Below are 13,330 nucleotides of genomic sequence, written 5' to 3'. Positions count from 1 at the left end.
CTTAAAAAAAAAAAGGGACAAGAATCTGTCTTGAAATGGGTAATTAGGGCTCCCCAAAGAAAGAAACAGATCAATTTCACAGGGGCAAAAATAAAAATCCTTTAATGGCTAAAGCACAGTGAAGCATCAACAGATTGTGAGAGACAAATGGCCACTGCCCTCTGAGGGACACAACTTTTCTTCTCGCAATTACAGTACAATACAGCAGTCAGACCGGGGAACATAAATGTCAAACCTTAATCAAATAAGAAGACGGGAAGCTGAGGCACACTTTCAGAATATTTATCTCGTAATAGCGGTGCAATCGAAGCTGAGTCATCCTCGGATCCATAGATTTCCTCCACCTGCTTTCAAGTGTCCGGTCAGAACGGAGGAGCTCAGGAGCAGATGGAGCCGTTCATTAAAAGAAAATCCTGCTGCAGAGGTGCATTTCTAAACACGGGAGAGGAGCGACTCACACCGAGAAAGGATTTTCAAAAAGAAGAGGAGTGGAGTTCAAAGCTTGTCCAGTCGCAGCCTCCTCCCTTATCTAGCCAACAGTAGACACCCTGCAGCATCAGACAGGGATAAATCATACTCCCATCTCCAGTTTGAGGATGGCCGGGGGAGCCGAGCTCCATAAATCACACTGATATCAATAAGGGGAAGTGTCAGGGCCCGGCTCACAAGGTTGAGAGTTGCACAAGGCAATGCAGAAACCACTTACGGGAGCTGGTAACTAAATTTCACTCCTGCCTTGCGATAGATTATTTATTAATCTAAATGAATGTCCTGTTCCTCTTTGCTGCAGGGGAAGGTGTGGATGTCTGTATCATGATGAACCACACAAGACACAGATCAGTCACAGCTGAGTCTGCTTCGAGGAGGAAAATCTGAAAGCTTAATGCGTCAATCCGCTCTCACTTAAACTACTTTAGCACAATGTTGGCGTCCCTGTGCGCCAATATCTATTATATAAACTGAACTCCTGCAGGTTTCAGGGTAATTGAGGGCTAAAATGGCCTTTAGTTTAGAATGTGTCTGTGTTTGCATTGGTCACCTGTCACCCAATTAAGTTAAAGTACCGTTTACATGACAATGTTTTCAAGTGAAAGGTTTCGTAGCATTTTGGGGGTCCATTTACAAGACAACGGTGCTCAGAGCTGCAGAAAATACAACTTTTTTTAAAAACGCTTTGTGGAAACGGGGGAATGCAACTTTTGAAAAAACGGTCCAGCTCGGTCTCCGTAAAAATGGAGGAAGTCGGGGGATTTCTACACTACTGTTGGGGGATGTATAAAAATGAAAGTTTAAAGATTTAAAACGTCAGATTTCAGCAGTTTAATGCAAGAAATATGAACAATGCAGAACTGCTTTAATAAACTGTGTGTTGATAGATGTTTGAGGAAAAAGCGTCCCATGTTTATAAGCCACAGATCTTCTGTTTGCAACAATTATACCTGGAAAATCTGATTTCAGTTCAATTTTACGACTTGGTGTAAAGCAAATGGTATGCCGTGCGAGTTTGAAGGTAATTGCATGCTTCTCACTCTCACATTGTGATAGATGAACAAAGTTATTTTTTATTTTTTTAAATGACACTTATTTGACGTGTTCTGCCTGGTCTGGTGATTAAGTACCGTTAATCACAATGCAGGCAGGATAAAATGCATCTATTTCCTGCAGAAGGAAAGTAATAAAACAGAAGGGTGGGATACATGGGACAGAAAGGGAGGTTATTCCTACCATCCCTTCCTGAAAATTGCATCTTGGCCACAAGAGTGGAACAGTTTTTTATTAAAATTACCAGGAAAAGATGGCAGTCTCTCGTATGGTTTCAGACCATCAATTTCAAAAATTTCAGCTTCGTTTCGGGGAGAAATTACAGCTGCAAAGAGTAAATGCCCGGGAGCCCCGGGTGCTGTTAGCATGGCGTATGAGGCAGTCACGGCACAAATCAAAACTGCATCAAATTCACAATGATTTGTTGTTGCAACTTAGCCCGTGTCTGAATGGAGACATTTAAACTGCTGGCAAAATATAATCTACTGGTGATTTTTTTTTTAGCAGAAGACCCAAAAAACGAACAACATTTCATTAACCAAAATTGCTTCTTGCAGGTTTCCAACATGTGTCTTTAGGTTATCAGTCCCACAACGCCCAGCCGACAACAGTAACTGTGTCTCGGAGAGAGGATTCATAAAACACACCCCTGCTTTCCACCTCGATACACAGATTTTAAAGCTTCCATCATCACCTACCCTAAATTGCAATCTAATAAAGTTTCGACAATCACCGATTAGAAATTAATGAAGCCCACAGTCACTTTTAAAGCATATTGAGTCACTCTTGAGTCCGGCAGTTTATAACAATGAATGTTGTGGTCCAATGTCCATTTATAAGCCAACAAACCTTACCGACTTCAGCGTCTTGCAGCAGATTAAAGATGCAGATTTAAACAAGAAGGACTGAACTCAATCCAGCAAACACTCACCACCAAAGAACCAGACTCAGTATTGATCAATAGATGTTTGGCCGGAACATAGCATTTTAATGAGTTAGCATTTCATTGGAAATATTTCTTATTTGACATGAACTACGAAAGAAATGTACCTAAGTTATTGGGGACATTTACTTTTTTCTAAGTTTTTGAGTTGTCATTTGTAAAAAATGATGTTCTGCAGCAGAGAAGAGGAAGTCTTCCCATCCTAGCTGATTGAATTCAATCATTTCAGAGATTTTAAGACCATCTACTTCCAAACCCTTCCCCCCAGGCTGTCGTGTCTTGCAGACACCCCGAAGCGCTCCGCACTCCACTGATACACGATCCGTCTTTCGACCTGTGACCTCGACCTGCAAGAGCTCAGTGCTAAAGAGCAAAGACAACATCTGGCCTCAGTTTCAGGTTCCCAAAAACATTTACAGCAACACGTTCACTAGTTAACGGAGAAGCCTCGGGTCCAAGTTGAAGTCAGAGGACTTGGAAGTTGTATTTTCTCATCACGTTTCTCCTCATACATACTGAAATCTCCCATACATTTTAATTATCACATGGTCCAGCTGTTTCATGGGAAACCAAAGTCACTCCACACAGGCTAACTGTCACTAAGGTTCATAATCAAGTGAGCCAAGACCTCTTGTTCCCCCCCCCCCATTTAAATCCATTCAAAGGAAGCGACTGAAATAACATGTCAACCTTGATTAAAGTCAAAGGGAGCCAAATGTAAGGGAACATTATTCATTGCTTTTTATTTTCCCTTGTTTGTTTTGGAAGATGTCTGGGCAAGGCCGAATAATGGGATTGAAACACTGTTAGCCACATATTCAGGTGTAGAAAATCCCCCCAGCCAGACCGAGGAGAGAAATAAATCACATAACCCATTTATTCTCACCGAGCTGGATGACCACACTTTCTCTGAAAGTTCAGCTGAACGTCTTTGTAATCTTTTCTACGGCACACGGCGCAGAAGTAGGCCTCTGTCAGTGATTAATGAAAAAGTACTTCTCCCCGCAGACATTGAAAATGACAACAGCGGCAGCGCTCTGATTTTAATATGTTGTGAACGTGCTACTTTAATGCTCCCTTGCTCTCGTCTGGCTGCTGCTGTGAACAATAGATCCGACACGAGGCTGCGCGGATGAGCGGCTCATTGAAACCTCTCACTGAACGGGGTGACGCTGGAGGACGAGTCGAGGCAAATCTCAGTGGAATCACACAAAATCTCACGTGGTGACGTTTGGCTTTACACGACAACGGCTGCCTCCTGTCATCTCTCGCCGTTCGTAAACCTCACTGCTACACCTGCTGGCCGTTCGGATGTGCTGCCACGTCAGGCCCGGGCTGCCAGCAGCTGTAATGATCAAATGATCAATCTCAACCTCATCTAAATAATAGCTTTTCATCTCCATTTCTTACATTTGACACCGACGTGTGCATCACTGATCCTGTAGAATACACAAGGGTTTGGGTTTTTTTTAATACTTCCTTTTGCATGAATCCTCTCAGATGCACTCATTTGTATTCATCAAAGCGCCTCAAAAATGCCCAGGCAAACAGACCACAGCCTCATGATGAAGACAGAGTTCCGTGTTTGACAGACGGCTTAAAGGGGCAAATAGAGTCGTGACATGCGGCTGGAAGGTCATTCGGCAAAAGCCTGCTAACGGCAGGTGATCAACTTTGGCAGCAGTACACATTTGCATTGAGATAGAGGCTTTTAAAAATCCGCCAGTGTCTCCGGTCCGGGCAAATTAAATTCTCAGAATTAAATAGGCTGAGGCCCGTAGCATCTGGTGGTCTTCATCAGTCCCTGGTTTGCCTTTTTAATAGTGGCTTATATTGACTTGGATCTTTCCGTCTTCCGTAAGTGATGGTCAATCACACTACTGTGCTCAAAGTATAACAACAAATAAATGATTTCTGCGACGTTATGTTTATATTGGCTACCTAAACCTGTGATACATAAAGAAGTAAGATTCTCTCGGACGTGTGCTTGTATGGTTTTTCAGGATGTGACTGTCATGAAAAAGTCCTCCATTTGTAACTTCTGACCCAGTTCTTTAGTATTACTGATTTTTTTTGATGGCCTTGTTAAAATGTGTGTAAATGCTGGTAAATCTATTGAAAAAATGTTTCCTGAATTCTTTGGTAGAGATCATACACAGTGAAGGAGTTATGTTCATGAGCAGCATGGCTGCCAAATTCTGTCAGCGGGATAGAAATGGATATTGATAGAACAGCAGAACCCAAAAATGCGTTCCAGCCGAACATCGTCTCTATGACTTTATCCAACAGGGGGACATAGAGTCAGCAGTCTATCAGAACACGTACTCACAATCACATCAATCTTAAACACATTTCTTTTTAACCCAGGCTGTTTTCATCTTGTTTGCTCCTTTATGAGGTTTCCTGAGCAGATCATGTGATCAGCCACCACGGCCCCGTGGGAAGGAAACCGAACCCCCAACATGCACCAAGACATGCAAGACGTCAAAACCTAAAACTCAACCTGGAGATCCTTTCATCTCTGTGAGGCAAAAGTCCAGTAGACCACATCATGGAGCCCCACCTGGACACAGCAGGTTTAAATATTCACGCAGCCAACAGCAGACATGCAAGGATTGGATCATACCATCAGTTTTGGAAGAAACAAGATTCTACTGGAAAAAAAAATCAAAGATACAGGAGGTTCATCAATGGAAAGCTTCCAAGCCTTGGGAGTCATTTTGGAGGTCTCCAAGCAGAATAAAGATTTGCGAAACAGACTTGATCTTAAGGTTCAACACTTTTTTTCATGTCTTTTAAGTTCGCGAGTCGGTATATTATTCACTTATGTCACAAAACTGTTCCGTTTAAAGCATTTGCAATAAAAATGTTTCATTAAGTTGATACTATTTAAAAGTGTCTCCAATATACGCAAAGGTCAAAGTGTAACGTTGTTAGTGGGAGAAAAAAAATGGCGGTGTGTCATGCGAAGGTAAAGATTAATCTGTCAAAAGGGGGGGGGTTAAAAATGATGTATGAAGAGAGGAACATACCAAATAGGTTCATTAAACCAATGGACATAATTAGAGTCGAACGCAGCTTTGTGATGAAAAAGCCGTGAATGAAATCTTGAAACTGCAAGCTGAAGTAGCAACAGATTACCAAACTCTCGGACACGGCATGTAAACCTAAAGAGAGAAAATTAAGTCATAATTAGAGAATATAACAAATATATTTCAACTATATTGTGTTATGAGATTCCTAGAACTGTTTTTGGGGGTTTTTTTTGTAACTGTACAGGTTGTGGTGAGGGGTCGACTGGTTGGAGTCACTGGTGTAGTAGACCATACGAGTTTGCACTCCAGTGTCCTACAATCCCCCCCAAAAGAATATATATATATTTCTTTGAAGACTATAAATTGCCCCTCAGTGTGACTGTGAGTGTGTGTGATTGTCCCTGTCTCTGTGTCTGCCCTGTGATGGACTGGTGTACTCTGCCTTCGCCCCTAGTCAGTCATGGGTAAAATGGTGTAGGAGATGGATGATAAGGGCCATGAAGACAGTGTACTTGGATATTGCCTCATAATTTTTATGTAATCTTCTAGTTTTCGGCTTTTTCCCAACAGAGCATCCAATTCTTGAAGGAAAAAAAATGAGAGGTAGATTATTTTGATAAATGCAATTGGATCCAGACTGAGGAGCCTCAAACTGTGTCAAATAAAACCGTGAAATGGTTTGTTGAAGTCCTTATTATGACCGTACAAAATGGCCAAAACATCCTTGCATTTCTTGCCTGGCTTTGCTGTGACAAGTATCCAGTGCCAGCCCAACGCTGCTTTCACATATAGTTGAGGCTGCCACTGCTTCCCTCCGCTATCTGCCTTACATAACTCGCACTAAAATGATATCCAAATATTGTGTTTAACCACTTCTGAAGCCTTACTCAACCGCATTCCCACTGACTCTCATTTCCAATTAATTTGTGCATCCCAATTAATTTCCCTTTCTTAAAATTCATGACTATGGCTGTCTTTAGCCAGAGGCTTCTTACAGGCTTGTAGTAACTTTATATCTGTGTGTAGCAATGCCAGCTACAGTACTGGACTTTTCCGCCCGGGGCTACTGTGTATAAAGTGCAGCGGAGTGGTTGATAGGCTTAGCATGGCTTCTAAGTGGAGTAAAGCCATGGGGGGATTCCTGGATTGGTTCCCCCCTTAAATCGGCAAGAGCAACAAAGGTCTTCATCTGCAACAAACTTAAAAGTGTACTTGAGTGGCGTGCTGCAGCTGTATTGGATGACAGCGTTTTTAACCCTTTTCACATATATCAAGACTGAAATGGATTGCAGAACACAAGTCAAAGCATCCATATAATAAATGCTTGCACACCGCTTTGCTTTGCAGAGCTCAGCTATTTTGACTTGCACAGCCCGCATGCTTCTAGAAAATGAAACCGTATCATTTTTTTTTTTTTCTTACCTCGTGCTGCAGCAGAGCAACTCGCCAATTACAGCCCACCATAAAACAAAATGGCATGCACGGCTCTGAAAATGTGAAAGTCACCGACAGTGGCATGCTTCAACTTGGAGGACCAGGACGCAAGGGGAAGGCAGACCGTTCAGGCAACTGTCATTTTTCATTTGGACAAGCATTGAGGAAAAGACCACAGATTAATTTAAGCCCCGTCAACGGACAGGAATGTCAATAGTGCATAATTCTCCACTCCCTCAATTTTGCCTTGCTACATTGAAGGCATGCTACCTCTTGCACTGGCAGAACATGAACAAAGAACACAGACTATCAGGCAAACTATGGTCCGATATGCTCATAATTCCTGTTAGTAATGTTTGCACTTCAGACTCCCAGCCGGCTGAAGGTGAAAGAATCCCCATGGTGGGGTTAAATTAAGCCAGGATCTTTTTTTTTCCTGATCCAAATCTACAGACAGAGCCAGTGACGTCAAAATAAATACCCCATAAGAAGACCACGTACCCGGCAGGTCCCAAAGGTCTGAGCAGAAGGTGATCAGAGCCTCAGACTGTGACTCAGGTTTCAGAAACCACAGGACAAGAACAGAACAGATCAATAAAGTACTGTGAACCAGACCAGACAGGAGGGGAGAGAGAGTCGCTAAGGTACGTCAAAAGGGCATTGGTGATGACATTTGGTGCAGCCCAAATTACTTTCTCTCAGCATAACACAGAAAAGCAGGCGCAGTTGGAATAAAAACGATTGTTGACAAAGGTTCCCACCACGTCTGCTTGATGCTCACAGTGGCACACAGACAGAATGAAGACGATGTCCATTTACACAGAAATGGCAGAAACTCTGAACATAATGTAATTTTGCTGTAGAGCCTCTAGTGGGTGCTGCAAGTTGGGGTTTTTTTTTAATGAAACCTCAACAACAATACGCTCTAAACATTAACAATGGGAGTACAGGGACATTGGTATGGACAGGCGACCAAGTTGAATTGCTATTCCGGGTGACTGTCAACTATTCCATTCAAATCAATTTTATTTCTATAGTGCCAAAACCACCAAAGTCATTTAAGGGCAGAGAAAACACAACAATTCCACATGAGAAAATGTAAACGACTGTGGAAAGGAAAAAAAGTCCTGTTTATAGGAAGCAACCTTTGCAGAACCAGGCTCAGAGGTGGCGGCTTTCTGCTGTTGTGGTCGGGGTTAGAAGATAGAATGAGAGAAAAGGATAGGACAGACGGATCAGGGCAGGAGGCTATAAAACAATAATACTATAAAACTACCAAGTCCCAGGACAATATAGGCAAACGTTCTTATTGTCCGTCTACTGAGCACGTGCGGAAGAACAGACACCCGAAACGAAACAAAGGTTTTGCATTTTCACTTGAAAACCTTGTCATACAAACGAGACCCGTGATGAGAGACGAATGTGGACTTGATGAATAATGCATTGTTCCACTTCTGTGTGTTACTATGTACACTACCACCATCCACCGCGAACATCTTTGTCCACTGTGAATTAACAGCACCCCTCTAATCTCCCCTCATCTCATCCACAGACAGCTCCGGTGACGTGTCAGCCTTTAGCATGCAAATGACTCCATAAAGCTGAAAATGAAGCGTCCAGTAATGCGCTGTGCTTGATCAGGTTTTCACTCGTGGCAAGCCGTGAAATCTTCTCGAGCGACTTAAAAATTACAAATAGAAATCGGACGTGTGCTTTAGGTACATGAGTCATGTTTACTTACGTGTATTTTTAGGCTTTCTCGGGAATTAATGGAGTCTACGTGAAAAAAAAAGAAGGCTTTTTCATCCAGACTCTATTAATTCCACAGCCGCCCATACAATATGCCAAAGAAGGAACACATTATTACATCTCACAAGGGTAATGGTACCTTCAGGGTTGCTATTTGTAACTTCGAATCTGGATCAGCGAACAAAGGATGGTGGGAAGCGTGGGAGAGAGAGAGAGAGAGAAAGAGAGAGAAAGAGAAAGAGAAAGAGAGAGAGAGAGCAAGCATCTTTAAATGACTTGCTCTTTCCAGTCCAGCCCACCACCAGATCAGTGTCTGATCAGTGGACTGACGTTTGATTGAAAGCACAAGACAGGATCACGAGGAAACTGAGACCCAATTAGAGCGTTAGCGAACAACTGACCTCTGATGGCAATTTGATGACCACCAATAAATGTCTGTTAGACTCCCGCCGCCATCTCGCCACGCGTCAATCACACAGATCGGATGGTTGAGACTGATGGAGCCCAGCTCACTCCCACACTCACTGTGATCCTGGCTCAAAGAAATCTGGAAACAACACATAAGGATAGTGTGGAAAATCACATTAAGACTCTTGTAGCTGGCAGTCACGAATGTCATTTTCACTCCTAGCTGCAACGCATTTGAGTAGTTTTTAATTGAAAGATACTTATCGTGAATAACTCCAGTGAATTATTTTGATTGTTTTCATGTTGCATTATAATTATTTATCCTCTGTTTAATAGGAGTGACTCAGAGTTCTGGCTTGATGAGGCTCTGTTGTGAAAATTAATGAGCTGTTACATACAAGAAACAAAAGTCTCCGCTCAGTCTGGTTCTCTATTAATTCCACTTAGACAAGTCAAAGCATTATTAAACAGAAATAAAGCACCCTCTCTGAACATTACAGTCACAAAGCATCTCCATGAAATGTCCTTTTGGGAGCACGCGTCTCTGACACAAGATGCAGAGCACTTGGTATTCCTCTCGAAGCCATCAGCGCAACGTGCAAATGCGTCACTGAGTTGGAAACATGCAACCTCCAGTGCTCCTCTTCAGCTGAAGGTCACAGACTCACACAAGTGGATCCTCCATCAGGACTCGTGCTGTCCACATTAGCAAGCTGAGCCAGGCCTCCCCAGCATCAGCAAAAGGAAAAGAGAGAGAGAGAGAAAAAAAAAGGAAAGCTTCGGCTCTCTTGAGATAAAGTGCACCAGCCCTACACACACACACAGAGCCATGCCATCTATTTTTTTGGACTTCGCTGAGTGTAAATAGTGTAAAATCAGTGAGACTGTCACTAGGGACAGTCAGGATGGAGTGGAACAAGAGGAGAAATGTCCCACATGCAGTCAGTGAGATGACCCAGTTGGACTGAAGTCAAACTGAGAGGGCATGCATGTTTAATTCAATACAGTGGGAATTATGGAATAGCACGTCAAGCAGACATGTTAGAGGGCAACGAAACAGTGATGTAAAAATGACACAGCCCTCCCCTTCAAGGTTTAAAGCAGGAGGATCAGCAGACACCCCCCCTAAACCAAAGTTAAACCCCCACCACATCATATCATTCAAGTTACGGCTGAGAGAATTTAATATTTTGGTATCCACAGGATATGACAACTCTTCATCATCAGGTCGTCTAATAATCTGGAATTGTTTCGACATAAGCATAATTTGCAAGAAATTTTCAGCTATGTTTACGAGACAAAGATTCAACTGAAATTGCATAATTTTTGCATTTTTGTTCCATCAAAAAGTTTGTTATACAACAACGATGTCCATTTCAATGATACCATGTTACCTTTAATCCATACCAAGTGACTGGAAATCGCTTTCAATGTAGTGCATTGGAGATCAGAATAAAAGGTGACGCTGTAATCTTCAGTAAACTTATTAAAGGCACGATTAAAGCTGTGCTGTAGGCTCACTGTTCAGTTTCCCTTCTGAACTTTAAAGAGGCACGCTGCCAAGGAGAGAATTTCCTCAGAATGGACCACTGCCAGGAACTCTGTCCACAAACTAACTGGCGGCAGTCCCCACATCTACAGTGTATCTGCTGCGTGTGTGGGCGGGAAGAGGTCACACGTGTGTGTGTGTGTGTGTGTGTGTGTGTGTGTGTGTGTGTGTGTGTGTGTGTGTGTGTGTGTGTGTGTGTGTGTGTGTGTGTGTGTGTGTGTGTGTGTGTGTGTGTGTGTGTGTGTGTGTGTGTGTGTGTGTGTGTGTGTGTGTGTGTGTGTGTGTGTGTGTGTGTGTGTGTGTGTGTAACGACATGGATGCTGGCTGTGTGAAGAATCAAGCTTCGGTTACAGCAGTAAAAACAGGCATTTTCAAATCACCCTCATCCGGTGTACATTTATTTTATTCCCTTACCTCAGAAAATACTGCTGATTTGGGATGATCATCAGCTAAATCAGCTAACCGGACCTTTCCACGCTTCAAGAAAACTAATCCATACGACTGTGCCTCTTTGTTTCACCAAGATGGTTGAAACCTGTTCTGTTAATTGATGCCGAGATTCTAGTTCATTTTTGATGTGGTCTCCTTTAATGCAGCAAAGTTTGTGCTTTCACTCCATAAAAGTTGAGCATTTTCACAGCAATGTTGATGGCCGTTTTAATGGAAATGGCCGAAAACGATGTAGTTAGCTCATTAATGGGTCTCGTGTCCAGAAAACGGGTGTGTGGTACAAAGTGATGAGAAAAATTATATCCTCGCCTTGCCAAGCGGACAAATCGGCGTGCACGTACAGCCAAATGCAACGCTGGAGTAAGGAATCAGAATTTATTTTGTGCACATGCAAAAACTATGATTACCGTATCAAGGAGACTACTGTAAATTGTGATTCTCCCAAGGATTCTATTCATCAACACTTGTTGAATCTTGCATCCTGGGGCCAATATGACTTGATAACCTTGATATGGGCCGACGGTGTGTTTTTCTTCATTCAAGATCACTGCGTCAACATTTGGTGCAAATATCTGTATTCACCATTGTTGAAATATTGCTTACATTTTTTGTTTTAAATCTTTATTATGTCCATATTTAATTTTGTATTAATTTTGTAAGCTTATCTTTGTATTTTTTCAATTATGTGCTTTTAAATAAAAGTATGTTTCTTCCATAATATATATGCCGTTTGGTTCATTCAATATCAACTGGTCCTATAATTTGTCCGCAGGACCATCTGAAGAGTGGCTACCCATCAATTACATTCAATTAGTTTTGAATTATATTCAACTCTTGACGTTTGTTTAAACAGCCGTAGTGGAGATGATTTACAGAGTAGAATAGACTAGCTGGATTTGGATTCGTGTCACCATGTATAGTAAATACTTATCTCATGCTTTATCTGTGGATTCTTCCTCGTCTGCTGCCAAACTCGTTAGTATCTCTCTAAAGAAAAAGGTCAAGCTACTACTGGCGACCATGTTACGGCACGACAAAGATACACAATCGTTTTCTCGGCGCCAAAGCACGCTTTCTGCCTTTTTGTCTTCTCGTGTATTATGTTGAGGGGGAGGAGGCGGCAGCTGTTCACTGGGCCCAGCTGTCAATGAAGGCTGGCAGAGATGAGAGGGGAGGAGCCCATTTCAACCAAACCTGTGCGTACAAGGTCCCAACGGAAGCTCACTTTAAAGAGTTCCCTCAAAAGCCCAGATGATAACTGGATGTCTCTGTTTACCTCCGCGCCGGAGACATATTTGCAAGCCCAGGCACTCATTAATTCTGCTAAATACTGTGATGAGGATAAATCATGATCGACTTGGCAGGATGAGGTTCAACACGAGAGCCGTTCGCAACGCGAGGATCCTACTTAAAAACCAGATTCCGACAACAAACCTAACCGACGTCCTTCTCCAGAGGCGTCCGCGAGCTGCTGTGGTCTCGTGAGCTACGTCCAAACACAGCACACAGCAAACGCTCGGGTCAGTTTGAGGTGACGTTGGCCCGGGGAACGAACACGTGTGATTGATGGGACCAAGAGTTTTCGAGAAGAGTGGTGGAAAAGAAATCCCAGTTCTGACAGGATGGAAATTAATTCACAACAGTTTTGCGCATCTCCTTCTCCAAACAATTATTATGCATGAAGTGAAATGAGAAATAAAAAACAAAAAAAATTTAAAAAATTGCAAAGGAAATTGCGGTGCAGCTCAGTCTAGACGAACAATGCAGATTTGCTTTTCATGCTGTTCACACCGTGTTATTTTTCAAACCAGACATCAGCACAGATTGATTGCGGCACCCTTCATTTCCTGCGTTGGAGCCTGACTCGTACACTGTGGTCACTGTGGAGACCTTCAAGAAGCTGGGCAGCATTAAGCTGAAAGACACAGCTTTAAGATGGACAATTTGCAGAGCGCCGTTAAAGTGACGGCTTTTAAGCAAAACTCGCTCCGGTTTCTCTCGTTCTGCAATGGAAAAATGTGGCGACGACTATGACAATGTACATGCTTTTTCTTGCACAAATATATCTCGGCTTCTGTTATGTATGCATGGCTCATCTGAACAGATAAACAGAAATCCTCGCAGGCCACAAAAAATAATAAAATAAATTACGGTCTCTCGAAGTCCCTTTCATGTACAACTTTCAATATTTCCACCCGAACGAGCATTTCTCTGCTGAAA

The 13,330-nt window shown here is 42.6% G+C and overlaps 1 protein-coding gene across 2 annotated transcripts in view; it reads right to left on the bottom strand.

Annotated features, from left to right (window-relative positions):
• Positions 1 to 13,330, bottom strand: part of tanc2b (tetratricopeptide repeat, ankyrin repeat and coiled-coil containing 2b) — a 159,636-nt gene that overhangs the window by 124,862 nt on the left and 21,444 nt on the right. The window contains exon 2 of one of the 2 annotated variants that reach the window (XM_080517324.1): positions 9,105 to 9,250. The exons of the other annotated variant lie outside the window; for it this stretch is intronic. The gene's annotated coding sequence lies outside the window, so the exon portion shown is untranslated. The remainder of the gene's footprint in view (positions 1 to 9,104; positions 9,251 to 13,330) is intronic. 2 annotated transcript variants of the gene reach the window in all.

Source organism: Blennius ocellaris (genome assembly GCF_963422515.1).
Source record: "Blennius ocellaris genome assembly, chromosome: 21".
Taxonomy (NCBI): Eukaryota; Metazoa; Chordata; class Actinopteri; order Blenniiformes; family Blenniidae; genus Blennius; species Blennius ocellaris.
This window is presented reverse-complemented; position numbering and strand designations above follow the sequence as displayed.